Here is a 14405-nt window from a genome sequence, read left to right as displayed (position 1 = left end):
CTAGTGTTGGTTGTGTCTTGTAGTTTGTGTTATGTGCTTCCATTAATGCATATGTTTCAGAAAGGTTTTCAGAAATCACTGAAATTTCCTACAGCAATTAGAGCTTTATCTCTTTTGTATTTTCAGCCCTTGTACTCTGAATACTGTAATTTCTGAATTAAGGGACTTACTATTTTCAGTTTGACAACATAGGGGCACAGGGATAAACTAGAGGATACAACTCTGTTTATGAGTGCAGTGCAAATACATGGATGCACAGTGATCCAAAAGCCCAAATCCCTATGCATGTATATAGTGAGAAGGATTTCCTCTGAAATATTCAATGTTCCTGCTAGCATTCTCTCTACTTGATGAAAGGAATTATTGTCCTATGGAATGCATCTTTCTATTTTATTTGCATTTTTGATGGCAGTGTTGTTTTAAGCAGTACCTTCAAGGTATCTATGCACCTGGTCTGTGGTCTGTTGACTTAGAAGGCTCTTGGCATTTGGCTTAGATTTATGACTTTATTATGGTCTTATGTTGACCATAGAATTCAGGTTTGCTGACTTGTGATGTACAAGTGCCATCTAGTGTTTTATGAAAGGAAATCAAGTAACACATTGAGATCATCAAAAAGACAAGGTACCGCAAACATGAAACATTCCAGGTTTGTAATGATTTCTGCTAATTTCAAAAATCATTTAAAGTTAGTAGGAAATCAAGGAAGCTATTAGAAAACAAGATGTAAACAAAGCACAATTAGGTAATGCATATTCTTCCCACCTTCAGGAGTTAATGTGGAAGATTTTTCTTTCTGGCCCAGAAATTTCCATGATGAAAAAGACTTTTGTGGCATAAATAAATTCTGGTACTTCTTTCTCTGAAGTTTTCCCCTCTGGCCATTTTTTTTATATAGTAGAAAATTAGATACAAATTAGACATGGTGAGTTATTTTATTATTTCTTAAATAACATTTCATTCCAACATGATATCAACTAATGACATAATAATGCTTCAGAAAATGTGCAACCAAGAACTGGGAGAAGTATGCAGCTTGGGAGGGGAGGGATCAGACCAGGAGGTTTGTGCTGTGAGGGGGATCGGACTGGAATGGAGAAGACAGGGGGTTTACGTGTGTGTGTGTGTGTGTGTGTGTGAAGATTCTATCTGCCAAAGAATTTAATGCTGTGTTCATGTGATAAGTGCCTGCCCTGTACTGTAAATGCATTTACCACGCAAGCTTTGCAGTAAGCCACAGTAGCATTTTTAGCTCACAGTAGAAATCAGCTGGTGGTAAATGCCGAGACACCTATAGGAATATAATGGGCATCTTGGTGTTAACCACCAGCTAATTTCTACCGCAAGCTAAAAACGCTACTGCGGCTTACTAAAAGACCCCCTTTAGATTTTGATTAAGAAGGGGTGAACTGAAACCTAAGGATGAGCAATTAATAGTTGCAACCCAGAACAGTAGACTATGGACAAGATGATTTATAGCAAGCATTGAAAAAAACTAGTGCAACAGACATCTGTAGATTCTGTAAGAAAGAGCTAGAAACAGTAACTCATTTTGTGGCTGGCTGTGAAGTGCTGATGGTGGAAAAATTTAAAACAGAAAGGCACAACATGGTGGCATGTCTTATTCATTGGAAACTCTGAAAGCATTACAATATCGATGTACCAGAAAAAAACATTGGAATCATGACCCTAAGAGAATTGTGGAAACCAAAGAGGTTTTGGTCACCTGAGACATTCCCATCCCTACTGATAAAATGCTGGATGCAATAAAGCCAGATATAGTGAAAAGAGAACAACATTGATTACAGAGGTGTCGGTTCCAAGCCATTACTCAGTGAATCATATAGAGAGAGGGAAGATCCTCAAGTACCAATAAATGCAGTCTGAGACCAAGAAAATGTGGCATAAAGATACAGAAATATTTCCCATTGTTTTGGGTGCCACAGGCTTGATCAAAAAGAACTTCCAAGCGCACCTGGACAAATTGTTTATATATGTTACATCTTATGACCTCCAGAAAGAAGCTCTCTTTGGCACAATGCAACTACTACAGCAAGCATTAGCAGTAAATTTGAAAGACTGAGATCATTCTCCACATGCCCTTGCTTAGGAGTGAGGGTCATTCCTGTCTTGGGTATGTCTTACCTATAGCCCTGAATAAACTGATTTCTTAACATCAATTCAAGAATGGGCTAAACACAACAAACTTTGCCTGAACCCAAGTAAAACCAATCTTCTCTGGGTCCCTAACACAAGTGGATACATACCTGACATCAAAATCTCTTTTGGGAAGTATAAACTCCCCCTCAAATCACAAGTCAGGAAACTTGGAATACAGTTTGATTCAACACTTACTCTGATTCCCCAAATCCAAGCAATCTTCAAGATCTGTTTCTACTATTTGCATCCAGCTATGCTGCCTCTTCTTACATCAAAAAGGTAAATCGTATCCCAGTTGTGCATGCCATGATAACATCGAGACTAGATTACTGTAATGCACTCTACATCAGCCTGATTACAAAAGGGCCTGCATGAGCTCCAGTTGATTCAGAATGCTGCAACAAGATTAATAGAAGGTTGCAAGCAACATGACCACTTCACACTAGTGGTTAGAGCACCAGTCTTGTAATCCTGAGGTGGCCAGTTCAGATCCCGCTGCTGCTCCTTGTGATCTTAGGCAAGTCACTTAACCCTCCATTGCCTCAGATACAAACTTAGATTGTGAGCCCTCCTGGGACAGAAATATCCAGTGTACCTGAATGTAACTCACCTTGAGCTACTACTAAAAAAGGTGTGAGCAAAATCCAAAAAAAAAAATACATAAAAGAATACTAGTACAATCCTAGAATCTGTACTGCCCAATCCATCTCAAGCTGAAGGAAAAGGAAGAAGAAATGCAAAACATCTTCAAATACTTTTAAAATTGTTTCAGATTCCCACAAAAATGAAGATGGCCTGGCAAATGATTCCACATCAACAGAGAGGCAACTGATAAACCTAGTCTCTGCATATTGCACAGTATGAAGTGCTGAGATATCCAATTTATTAGTATTGTCTGACCTCAGGGTGCACCCGGAATGGTAAACATTTATTTATACTTCACCCTACAGGCTGTAGGCAGACAATGTAATTGTCTCAAGAGGAGGTCACATGCACAAACTTGGAAACATTAGCAACCAGCCTGGCCACTACTTCTACTACTTATCATTTCTATAGCACTACTGGACGTACGCAGAGCTGTACACTTCAACATGAAGAGATAGTCCCTGCTTTACAGAGCTTACAATCTAATTAAGACAGACAAACAGGACAAACAAGAGATAAGGGAATATTAAAGTGAGGATGATAAAATAAGGGTTCTGAACAAGTGAATAAGGGTCACTACGTTCTGTGCAAGTTGTAATGCCTGACATCTTGCAGCCTAAAGGCCTAAATGTAGTTCATTAAAATAATCTAATTGCATTACCATCAAGCACTGCAGCACAACAATCCTGAAATCATAGGAAGAACGCATTGGCTTCAATTTATGCAACATATGCAGTTGAAAGAAAGCTGACCAAATTACTTGCTCCACCTGCTCCTGCATAGATAACCTTGAGGGACATAATCGAATGTCGCCGGTGAAATAGGTCGCCGGTGATCTATTTTGGTGGCAGCACAACAGCTGGCCGGAACCGTATTTTTTAAAAAGATGGCCCGGTCAAATGCCAGAGTTCACCGGGTTTTAATTTGCCGCTTTTGTTTTTCAGTGATAATGGAAAAAAATGCTGGCCATCTCAAACCCGTCAAAATCCAAGGCATTTGGTCATGGGAGGAGCCAGCATTTGTAGTGCACTGGTCCCCCTCACATGCCAGGACACCAACCGGGCACCCTAGGGGGCACTTCTAAAAATGTTTTAAAAATACCCAAATAGCTCCCAGGTGCATAGCTCCCTTACCTTGGGTGCTGAGCCCCCCAAATCCCCCCAAACCCACTCCCCACAACTCTACACCATTACCATTGCCCTTATGGGTGAAGGGGGGCACCTACATGTGGGTACAGTGGGTGTTGGGGGGGTTGGAGGGCTCAACACTTAGCACCACAAGTGTAACAGATAGGGGGGGATGGACCTGGGTGTGCCTACCTGAAGTGCACTGCACCCATTAAAAACTGCTCCAGGGACTTGCATAATGCTGTCAGGGAGCTGGGTATGACATTTGAGGCTGGCATACAGGCTGGTAAAAAAAGGTTTTTATTTTTATTTTTTTTAAGAGTGGGAGGGAGTTGGTGACCACTGGGGGACTACGGGGAGGTGATCCCTCATTCCCTCCAGTGGTCATCTGGTCAGTTGTGGCACCTTTTTGAGGTTTGGTCGTGAAAATAAAAGGACCAAATAAACCCGGCGAAATACTGCTTAACGCCGCTTTTTTTTTTTCCATTATCCGTGAAAGCTGGCCATCTGGTAGCCACGCCCATGCCCACCCATGTCCCGCCTTCGCTACACCGCCAACACGCCCCCTTGAATTTTCACCGGCGAAGCGACGGGAAAGCGGCGATGCTGTCAAAAAAGCTGCTTTCGATTATACCGATTTCGCCGCTTTTGAGAGATCGCTGGCCATCTCCCTATTTATGTCGGGAAATGGCCGGCGATCACTTTTGAAAATAAGCCTGCTTGCGTCCAACATTAACCCCAAACCTTTGACTTGTTCTTTCACTGAAATCACAGAGTTGGCAACAGGGATATCTTGGGTAAATGAAAATCTTCCCATTTTACTCACTACCATGACCTCAGTCTTCTCAAGATTCAAAGCCAATTTTTTGTTTGTTTGTTTATCTTTACGTGGTGTGGGGCTCCTGTTCTTCTTTTGTTTTGTTGATAAAATTATTCCCATAAAGGGTCATTTTCGATATGACGTCTAAGTCATTTGGGACGTTTTGCACAACAACGTCCAAAATCCGAATAGGTCATTTTCAAAAAAGAAAAATGTCTATCTTTTTTTTTTTCAAAAATACTATTTTGAAAAAGGTTTTGTGATTTGGAAGTTTTGTTTTGTTTTTTGGTCCAATTAAAAAAAAAAAAACAATAAGTGCAAAACGTAGAGATTCATGTCATTGGAATGCAGGAGGAGCCAACATTTTTAGTAGAATGGCCCCCAGACATCCCAGGAGAGCAATGGGGCACCCTTGAGGGCACTTCTGTGCACTTCATAAAAATGCTTCCAGGTACACATCTCACCTTTGCTCCCTTATCTTGTCCCCTAAGCCCTCTAAAACCTACCCAAAATCCACTGTCCCCCACTGTATACCACTACATTAGCCCTTATAAATGAAGGGGGACACCTATATATGGGTACAGTAGGGTTTTGGTGACCTTGGGAGGGGTCACAGTTTCCAACACAAGTGTGAGAAGTAGAGGGAGATAGGGATCTGGGTCCCCCACTGTGTACTCCAGGGACCAGCATGCTGTTCTAATAGACCTGACTTTAACATCTGTAGCTGTCATAGAGGCTGGTAAGTCATATTTTTATTCACATTTTTGGGGGGTGGGTGGGTGGAAGGGGGGTCAATGTCCACTAGGGGGTATTGGGGAGTCACCCCTGATTCCCTCCACTGGGCATCTGATCATTTAGGGCACCTTTTTGTTCATTATTAGTTCTGAAAACAGGTCTACACCAAAATGTCTTGGTTTTATTCCATTATGGCTGTAACACATTGTGCCTTCAAAATGCCCCTGACATGCCCCTTGTGATTTGAATGGAAACACGAAAGAGCAGATCGATAAGAGAGAAATATTAATTTATTAACAAAAATATTCAGAATCAGCCCGACATAGACCGTGCTGATTCTGAATATTTTTGTTATTTAATAAATTAATATTTCTCTCTTATCGATCTGCTCTTTCGTGTTTCCATTTTGGAGTTTGCAGACCGGTTGCCCTGTTGTTTCCTTGTGATTTGAATGCACTTTTGATGGACTTCTAAAAATAGGTTTCGAAAATACTGAGAAAAAAACACGCATCTTGTTCCCATCATATATCTGCTCTTGGACCCTCAGCTATATGGTAAGCCGTATTGTGGAAAACCTGTAGCATCATATCTATGTTAGTTGAATGTTCTAATGCATGCTTATTAGGGGTATCATTGGTATTATGCTAACATTGTATTATATCTCTGGAATTTGAATTTCAGTGCTGTTAAATGTATTTATTTTTGTTACTGTTTCACAGTAGTTCTATTATTACGTTTCAATGTACTGTTTTCAAGTTTATCTCATTTACTATATTTAATTTATTCTTGGTTATTTAACTATTGTTGTGCTGTGTTATCAAAATTGTAAGTTTTATGTTAAACTGTACCTGCTGTACACCACCTTGGGTGAATCTCTTCATAAAGGTGGTTAATAAATCCCAATAAATAAATAAATACAATTTACATGTGATCCAAAAAAAGGGACCACAAAAATGGTAGGGTCATGGGCATTTCGTGGTGGATCAGGGGTGTGGTTTTGAGGTACATTTGTAATTATAGAGTTATGGGGCCTCTTTTTGGAAATGTAGGTGCTTGCATTTGCACCATGTTTCTGTTGGTACAAATGGCAATGCTTAAATTTACACACAACCTCTTCACTTAAGCACTATTCTATAAACCGTGCTGAACTTTAGGCGTGGCTTATAGAATTCTGCTTAAGCGGGTTTTTTCAGCAACAATATTTTTGGCGTAATTTAGAGAGTTCACCCCTTAATGTGGGGAAAAAAAAGCTTACAGTAAAACACATTAAAGGGTTTTGCAGTAATTTGCCCATCAGAGGACACTAAAATGAAATAGTATCACATGCTATTTCATTTTTAAAAACTTTTCTTGGGAGGGAGAATATCGTGAGTAGTGAATGGGCATGGAAGCATTATCCAGCTAGCACAGTCACCTTAGCATATGCTAACGGGATAACTCTGACCATGCAGGAGCATTTAACACCTCAGAAATAGGAAATGGAAAATTTAGCACAGGACCTGCAAAAAAAATTTTTTTAAAGAGAGGAAAAAGTTCTTCATATACTGCGGCTGTAAATCCGGGCTTAGCGCACCTGACAGTCATGTGTTAGCACATGCTAAGTCCAGGTTTTGCTGCGGTTTAATAAAGGGGCCCCTACATTTTGATCTTTCCAGATGTTTCACATGAAACACAGAAAAGAAGAAAGCAGTTTTTGTTACTTCATCTGCAATTAGGAGCTTCCTTCTATCCTATGTTTTTTCGCAAACGTATTATTGTTATCAGCTTTCCAAATATGAATTTTGGGAACTTTTGCATTTGTCCAACTTGTTGGCTACTAAAAGAGTGTCAGGAGTTGATTCATCCAGAGGGGTAGTTTAATGGGATTTATGATATGTGGAACTTTTTTTTTTACCAGTATATATCAGTAATTTTCCTGGAATTTTTTGTTCCTCTTTCATTTCTCCTTTTGTAATTGGATCCCTGTATTTAGTGGACTGTTCTGTTTATTGTCGTGGTTTTCTTTTCTTTGCCTTATGTCATTTTCCTATATCTTTTATTTCCTGTTTTTGTTGTACTCAGCTTTTCTGTATAAGTGTTTTACTTGCTTTGATAAATTATGCAAAGCTTAAACCATATACAATGTTAAAAAATAATATATAGGAATAGTTCAGTACTTATAGAATTGACTTCTAAAAAAAATAATCTGGTACCCTGGCTACCATGATATTCTTGCTCCTTACATCTTAAGTTGTTTGGTTTGGCTGGCAAATGTCAAGTTATGGGGGTGGAAAATTCTTCTCTTCCATTCTGGCTTGTTTCTGAGAATTCAGACTACTTTTTGTGAAGATGCTACTTATTTCTGAAAAAGCTCTAAGAGAAAAAAAATTCTTACGAGTTTCCCGCTGTTATATACTTTAAAAAAGAAGGGACTGAAAGGTTGCAGTCTCTGTGGAAACCTGGGCATTGGCACAATTTCTTCCAGCATGAAAATTTTAAATGCAGTTTCTCATCTGTTTCTGCCTTACAACAAAGACTGAGCTTTTGGCAGGATGAAAATTTAAAAAGCCAGCAGCCTGGAAAAAGCTTCAGTGTTTCCAAACACACATAAAATTAAAAGATGTGCTTCTTGAATGTGAGCTCACACAGTAAAATGTGAGGAAGAGACACATCCTTCAAAGCTTACAGATTCTAGCAGATATATGGGGCTAAACAATGAAAAACCAGAAAATGCCATTGCTCAAGGCTCCCAGCAGAGCTATTTAAAAACACTTTCTTTGGTGGGGGGGGGGGGGGGGGGGGGACTTCTTATTAAGTTGTAGGCACTGATGCCGCAAAAGCTTTATCTGCAAGATTCAGTTTTCTCCCCTGAAAATTTTATTTTCAGGACAAGAGTGTGGTTGTGAGCTTTTTGCAACAATGATATGAATATTTGGTCCCAAGAGGCAAGAAAATGAAGTGAAGTTTGCAAGGGAGGCTAAAAGAGAATAACAAGCACTGATCTATGCAAGAGAGGTGTCAACAAGATAATGATATTGGGACAATTCTATAACTGGGCATCACAAATTTGGTCGATGTATAAACAGAAGAATCAAATCTTCATAAAATAGAGAATGAATGACACAACAGCAAAGATGACTCAAAAGTCAGCAGACGATGCTGACAATGACTCAAAAATCAGCAGACGATGGTCGAAATGTTTATTGTAAAGCAAACGAGACTCGACACAGCGCTGTTTCGGCCAACAAGACCTGCATAAAGTGTCTCTTAAATTGCACTGAAACGTCCACTTGAAACAATGTTTGTAGTCAATATGAAGAAAACAAAAAGTGGACAGGGTGCTCCGTGCGCCTAAACAGGTAAAAGGCTCACACAGGCTTCTGGGATGCAAGCATAAGCTCGTTTGTAAAAATGAAAAACACAAATTTGGCATATAGATGTAGCTTGCTGAGTGCTAATTCTACAATGGCATCTGGGCACCCAGATTCTATTATAGAATAGTAACATAAGTCAACATCTGTGTACCTATACTTATTTCATGTCAATAATAGGCATAAATATGCACTCCTAAATGTGACACTATAGCAAGTAACTTCTAGCATTCTATAAGTTACATGAGTAAATGTTGGACACATTTGAGCACCTCTCCCTGCATATGCTCTCTTGTATTTATGCGCTAACCCCCGGATTCTATATAGCCCACCTAGAGATCCATGCCAAAATCCAGGCATATACTATAATACCACACATAACTTAATTGGCTTAATGAGCTAATTAGCATTGATAACAGCATTTAAGCAATAATAAGCACTAATTTCCAATAATTAGAATTTACATGCACAACTCACTAAGAGGATTATATAACACAATGCACCTAATTTCTAACATGTGCAGGCAAAAAGGGGTATGGTTATAGGCAAGGATATGGGTGTTTTATGGTCATTCTAAAATGTGTGTGCATAGTTCTAGAATATGGCCCGGTGAAACCTAAATCTACATTCCGGGATTTATGCCATGTTTTCATTGGTATAAATGGATGCATGTAGTTTTAGGCACTAGGATATCAACTAAGCATGTTCTATATACTGTACCTAAATGTAGGTGCTTAGGCAGAAATGTTTTCCACACAGATTTTATAGGCGCCATATATAGAATCTCCCCCCAAGCAAGTTGCATGCAGTTATACGATACACTTAGGGGTCCTTTTACTAAGCTGTGGAAAAAGAGGGCCTGCAGTAGCATCAGCGTGTGATTTTGATGCATGCTGAGGCCCCCTTTTACCACAGCAGATAAAAAGCTGTTTTTTTTTTCTGAAGAAAAACATGGCCGTACAGTAAGTGAAACACTTACTGGGTGGCCTTACGGCTACCCATTGAGATGACGGTAAGGCTACAATGCTAAGTTCTGGCACTACAAAATAGGATGTATTTTTGTAGCGCTGAAAATGGTATGTGCTAGGGGTGGGAACTACCACTGGGCTTCTGCCCGGCGGTAGTTCCAGATTGGTGCACAGTAAGTCCACAGTGGGCTTACTGCCACTTAGTAAAAAGGCCCCTTAGTGCCTAGCTAGCACTTCCGTGTGTAATTGCAACAGCCGCTTGCATAAGTGTTAGTATTCTATAATTTACATGGGCACTTGCCCCTGGATTCTATAAATGGTGCCCAAATTTGAGCACCCAAAATTACACGCGATCCTGAGATCTGCATGTAAATAAATCAGTTAACAAGTCATTAACAATCAATAATTGACTGTTAATTATTTACATTAATTGGTTCTAATTTAGATTTGTATGCAGATCTGGCTGCATCCGATTCTATAAAGATCCGCACTCAAATGCTCTTGCTTGCAATCCAAAAGGGAGTATGCCTTGGAAAGGAGCATGAGCAGGTCAAGGGCATTCCAAATAATTATGCAAGGTGTTACAGAATTTGGGGGCTGTGTGCCCAAGTTGCGCCAGGATTTACACCAGTTTGAGTAAGTCTTTGTGCCCAAAATTAGGCACCAGAATACATGCTAAGTGCTATTCTATAAAAAGCGCCCAGCCGAGAGCACTCTTTATAAAATAATTCTGAGCACAAATTTTTACCAGTGCCTAATTTTCGGTGCCATTTACTGAATCCAGCCCTTGCCCAAGGATTCTATATATTGTGCCTTGATTTCCATGCGGGAATCAAAGCGTATTCTATAACAATGCACATAGCATAATTAGTCAACAAGCTAATCAGTGCTGATAATTGGATGTTAAAAAACACTAGTTGGCATTAATTAGAATGTATGCACACTGCTTGCTAAGTGTATTGTGTAATGTGGTGCACGTAAATTCTAAGTCATGTGAGTTGAAAAGTGAGCATGGATATGGGAGTGTAATGGACAGGTCATGTGAATTTCTAAAATCTATGTGCGTTGTTATAGAATATACGCATTCTGCACCTAATTTAGGCGTCAGGATTTACACCAGGTTTTAGTTGGCGTAATTAACCATGACTAAATTTAGTTGCATGGAGCAGCACTTAGCGTATTCTATAACATACACCTACATTAAAGTGTACTTTTTAGAATACGGTTTGATTTCCATACACAAATCAAGGCACAATATGTAGAATCTAGCCCTTAGTGTGTAATTGTAGGTGACAAGTTACAGAAAAAGGGGATTGTACTCTAATATTTGAGATTAATGAATAGTGTAATAAATTACCTGTAGAATAAAAGTGGCACACTAGGATAAAATGAGTTTGCCCATTGTCTACTACAGAAGGTATAAACACAAACATCCTCACTTTCCCACAGTTATTTTTGAATTTCATTTTACTGGTGAAGATAAGCAATCTGATTTGGTAATTACCCATGAACTGCACTAGAGTGAGGGAGAAAATATAAAACAGTATTTTTAATCAAATACAGCATTCTGATGGAAGAGTATCAGACAATCTGGAACCTTCGGCACTTTCCAAGGCATTCCTAAGCTATTGTGCGTATCTCAAAATCCGTTTTGTTTCAAGGAAAAATCATTTGATCAAAGGCAACACAGAACAATTTACCTTAGTTCCTAGGTCTTCACTCCTAGTCCTCAAGGACCGCCATCAGGTTAGATTTAAAGGATACCCCTAATGAATAAGCATGGGAGGGATTTGCATACAATGGAGGTAGTAGGCATGCAAATATTTGTCATACATATTTATTAAACTAACAAATACTGTGCTACCTTCACAATATGATTCCCCTTAAATATATTATATTATATCAATATCAGAAATCACCCTAATACTTAAAGTTAAAAATGTAACTAAAGAGAGTCCAATCTAATACAATTAGATGTTCGATGATGCCTTTCTCTCATTTTATATTGAACTGATAACTGCTGGTAAGGAGAATCGAGCTGGTAAATTTTGAAGTCCCTGCAAATGCAGTTTTTCATACGAAAGGGTGTGGCTGTGGCTGTAGACACCAGAAGTAGACAGCAAATCAGTGAGGAGTATGACATTAACCACCACATTCTCATGAGATTATCACATCTTTACTTAGTCTCAACATGGACTCATGTTTCACTATACGGCATTTTCAGGAGACTAAACAAACTAGAATGTCTCAATTTCTTCCTCAGTCAACTCCAGAATGACAGTATCCCGCACGTAGCTCAGCAAACATTGAGCCCACTATTGTATCCATTGACAGGTTTGTTGTGATATGAATGCCTCATGAGATAGGCAAAAATCAGAAAAACTCCAGAATGTTTTTTGGGGGGGGTGGGGGTTAAGCATTTTAAGTTCAATTATGGGCTTTCGATGCCATAGAAATTCAGTAAGGAGTTTGTCCAACTGAGTGTAAAAGGACTTGAAGAAGAGGGAGAGATTGTGTTTAGTATAAAAATGACTTTGGGCATAAGCATCATTTTTATAGTGCCAAGTCACCCCCTACCAAGATAAATGCAAGAGGGCTCCAGGAGTTAATGAGTTATTTAACTGAAACCATTATTTTCTTTTTATTGTCATCTGTTGTTAAGTTCCAGATCTGTAAAAACATTTATGTCCAAGTACTTAAGTCCTGGTGAAGACCAAACTAAACCATGTGGGACTATACTGTCCAGAATGGCATGAATATTTAAGGGTAATACTTCTGTTTTTTTGCTTGTTGATTTTATATCCCAAGAAGGTGGCATATGTGATAACTAATTGGAATAATTTTTTTATTGATTTGTTTGGATTGGTAAAGAACAGAATAATATTGTCTGCGTACACGGATACTTTTATGTCTAGGTTCCTGTAATTTCTGGATCAGACCTGATTTCAATAAGAGGAAGTCCTATTCTACCCTACCAAATGCCTTCTCCGCATTTAAGGACAAAGTGATGACAGGGTCTGAACGAGACCTATCTGCTATAGATAACTGATGAAATAAGCTTTAAAATTAGCAGATCACGTCAGCTATGTCATATTTAAATTATACACATCCTCCAGCTGCTCAAAAGAAACTTTTTTTCTTTCTAATCATAACTGCACATCCCAATGCGTCTCCGACAATTGGTCTAATGACAGTTCGTTTAAAGGACAATTGGTCTAATAACAATTGTTCTAAAATGCACAATGGCTAATGGGCCAGTTGGTCTAATGGCTCAATTGGTCTAAACAAAAGAAGAGATGCAAAAATCGGTGTAAATTTGTAAGAAAAAACTATAGCAAGATACAGAAATTAAAGATTAGCACACAAACTTTATAAAATAAGTTAATTTTATAATCATATATATGAGTGATGAAAGTTAATATGAGAAAATCAAAAAGCATGAAAGTTTGTCAATGTTGTTCTAAAAACACAGATTGTGGGCGTTCATGAACAGGCCTACTTCAAAGCCCCTATTTGGGCACCATATATAGAATCCATGGGATAGTGCATAAATGCAAGGGGGCATGTACAGGGAAAGGCACTGGGTGGCAAACATTTGTACAAATAGGTTATAGAATATACACTAAGGTGTGACACTTAGGCATGTGCATTTATGTCTGCTATTGACATAGCATAAGTGGGCACAGTTAAATGTTAGCACATACAGACTAACGCTAGTATTCCATAATGGAATCTGAGATGCCATTATAGAACACATGCTCAGCTGCTGCATTTTGGCACCTAAAATTTGGTGTCTTTTATACCTATGTGTTTGAGTGTTTCCCCTTTTTCAATATTAGTATGTTAGATAGATAAATAGATAATTTGCTTCATACTGCATCTTGATGTGTTCAAAGAAAGGGTGGTGAATCAAATTTGAATAAATACAAACATCAACTACATTCTCTTGCTGTAATGGGGCGAATTCAGGACTAGCTCAGCTTGTCTTCCAGGACAGAGCTACACAGTCACTTTACCTAATAATTAATTAAAATCTCAGCTTCCTATATTGTTCGAGGGCCAATTAGGTTAAAACAGTTACAGCGGTGTAATACTGTTTCCTTCTATGGGATAAGTTCCAACAGGCCTTATTATGAGGCTAGGGTCTAATTAAAGAGCTCTCTTCTTTATGGCTCCTTGTCAATGGTAAATGCCACTGTGCATGCCTCTTTGAAAGACGCAACTCATTCCTGCTCATGAGTCTGTTGTCAAGGACAACTGAACAAAGACACTTTATCTGCAAGCATTCTGCACAGGCAACCTAAAATTAAAAATAAAATTTTACAGTGCAGAACCTAATGTAGCAGCCTCTTATTGCCAAAGCACTGGCATAAAATGATAAACAATCTGTTTTGCTATGTGGGCGATAAAGGTATCACATATCCGTATAAGGTTACATTTATTTAAAAGGCCACTTTTTCCATGTTTTTCTAGTTGGACAGCACAATGCTGTAGGCCCAAACCTCCTGTTTAATGCATTCCTCCAGGGACAGAAAGCAGTATATGAATATGAAATGGAAAGAAAAAGAGAAGTGACTTTAAAAACAAGAAGATTTCCAAT

The sequence above is a fragment of the Microcaecilia unicolor genome, chromosome 4, assembly GCF_901765095.1.
Source record: "Microcaecilia unicolor chromosome 4, aMicUni1.1, whole genome shotgun sequence".
In the NCBI taxonomy this organism is placed as follows: Eukaryota; Metazoa; Chordata; class Amphibia; order Gymnophiona; family Siphonopidae; genus Microcaecilia; species Microcaecilia unicolor.
This window is presented reverse-complemented; position numbering follows the sequence as displayed.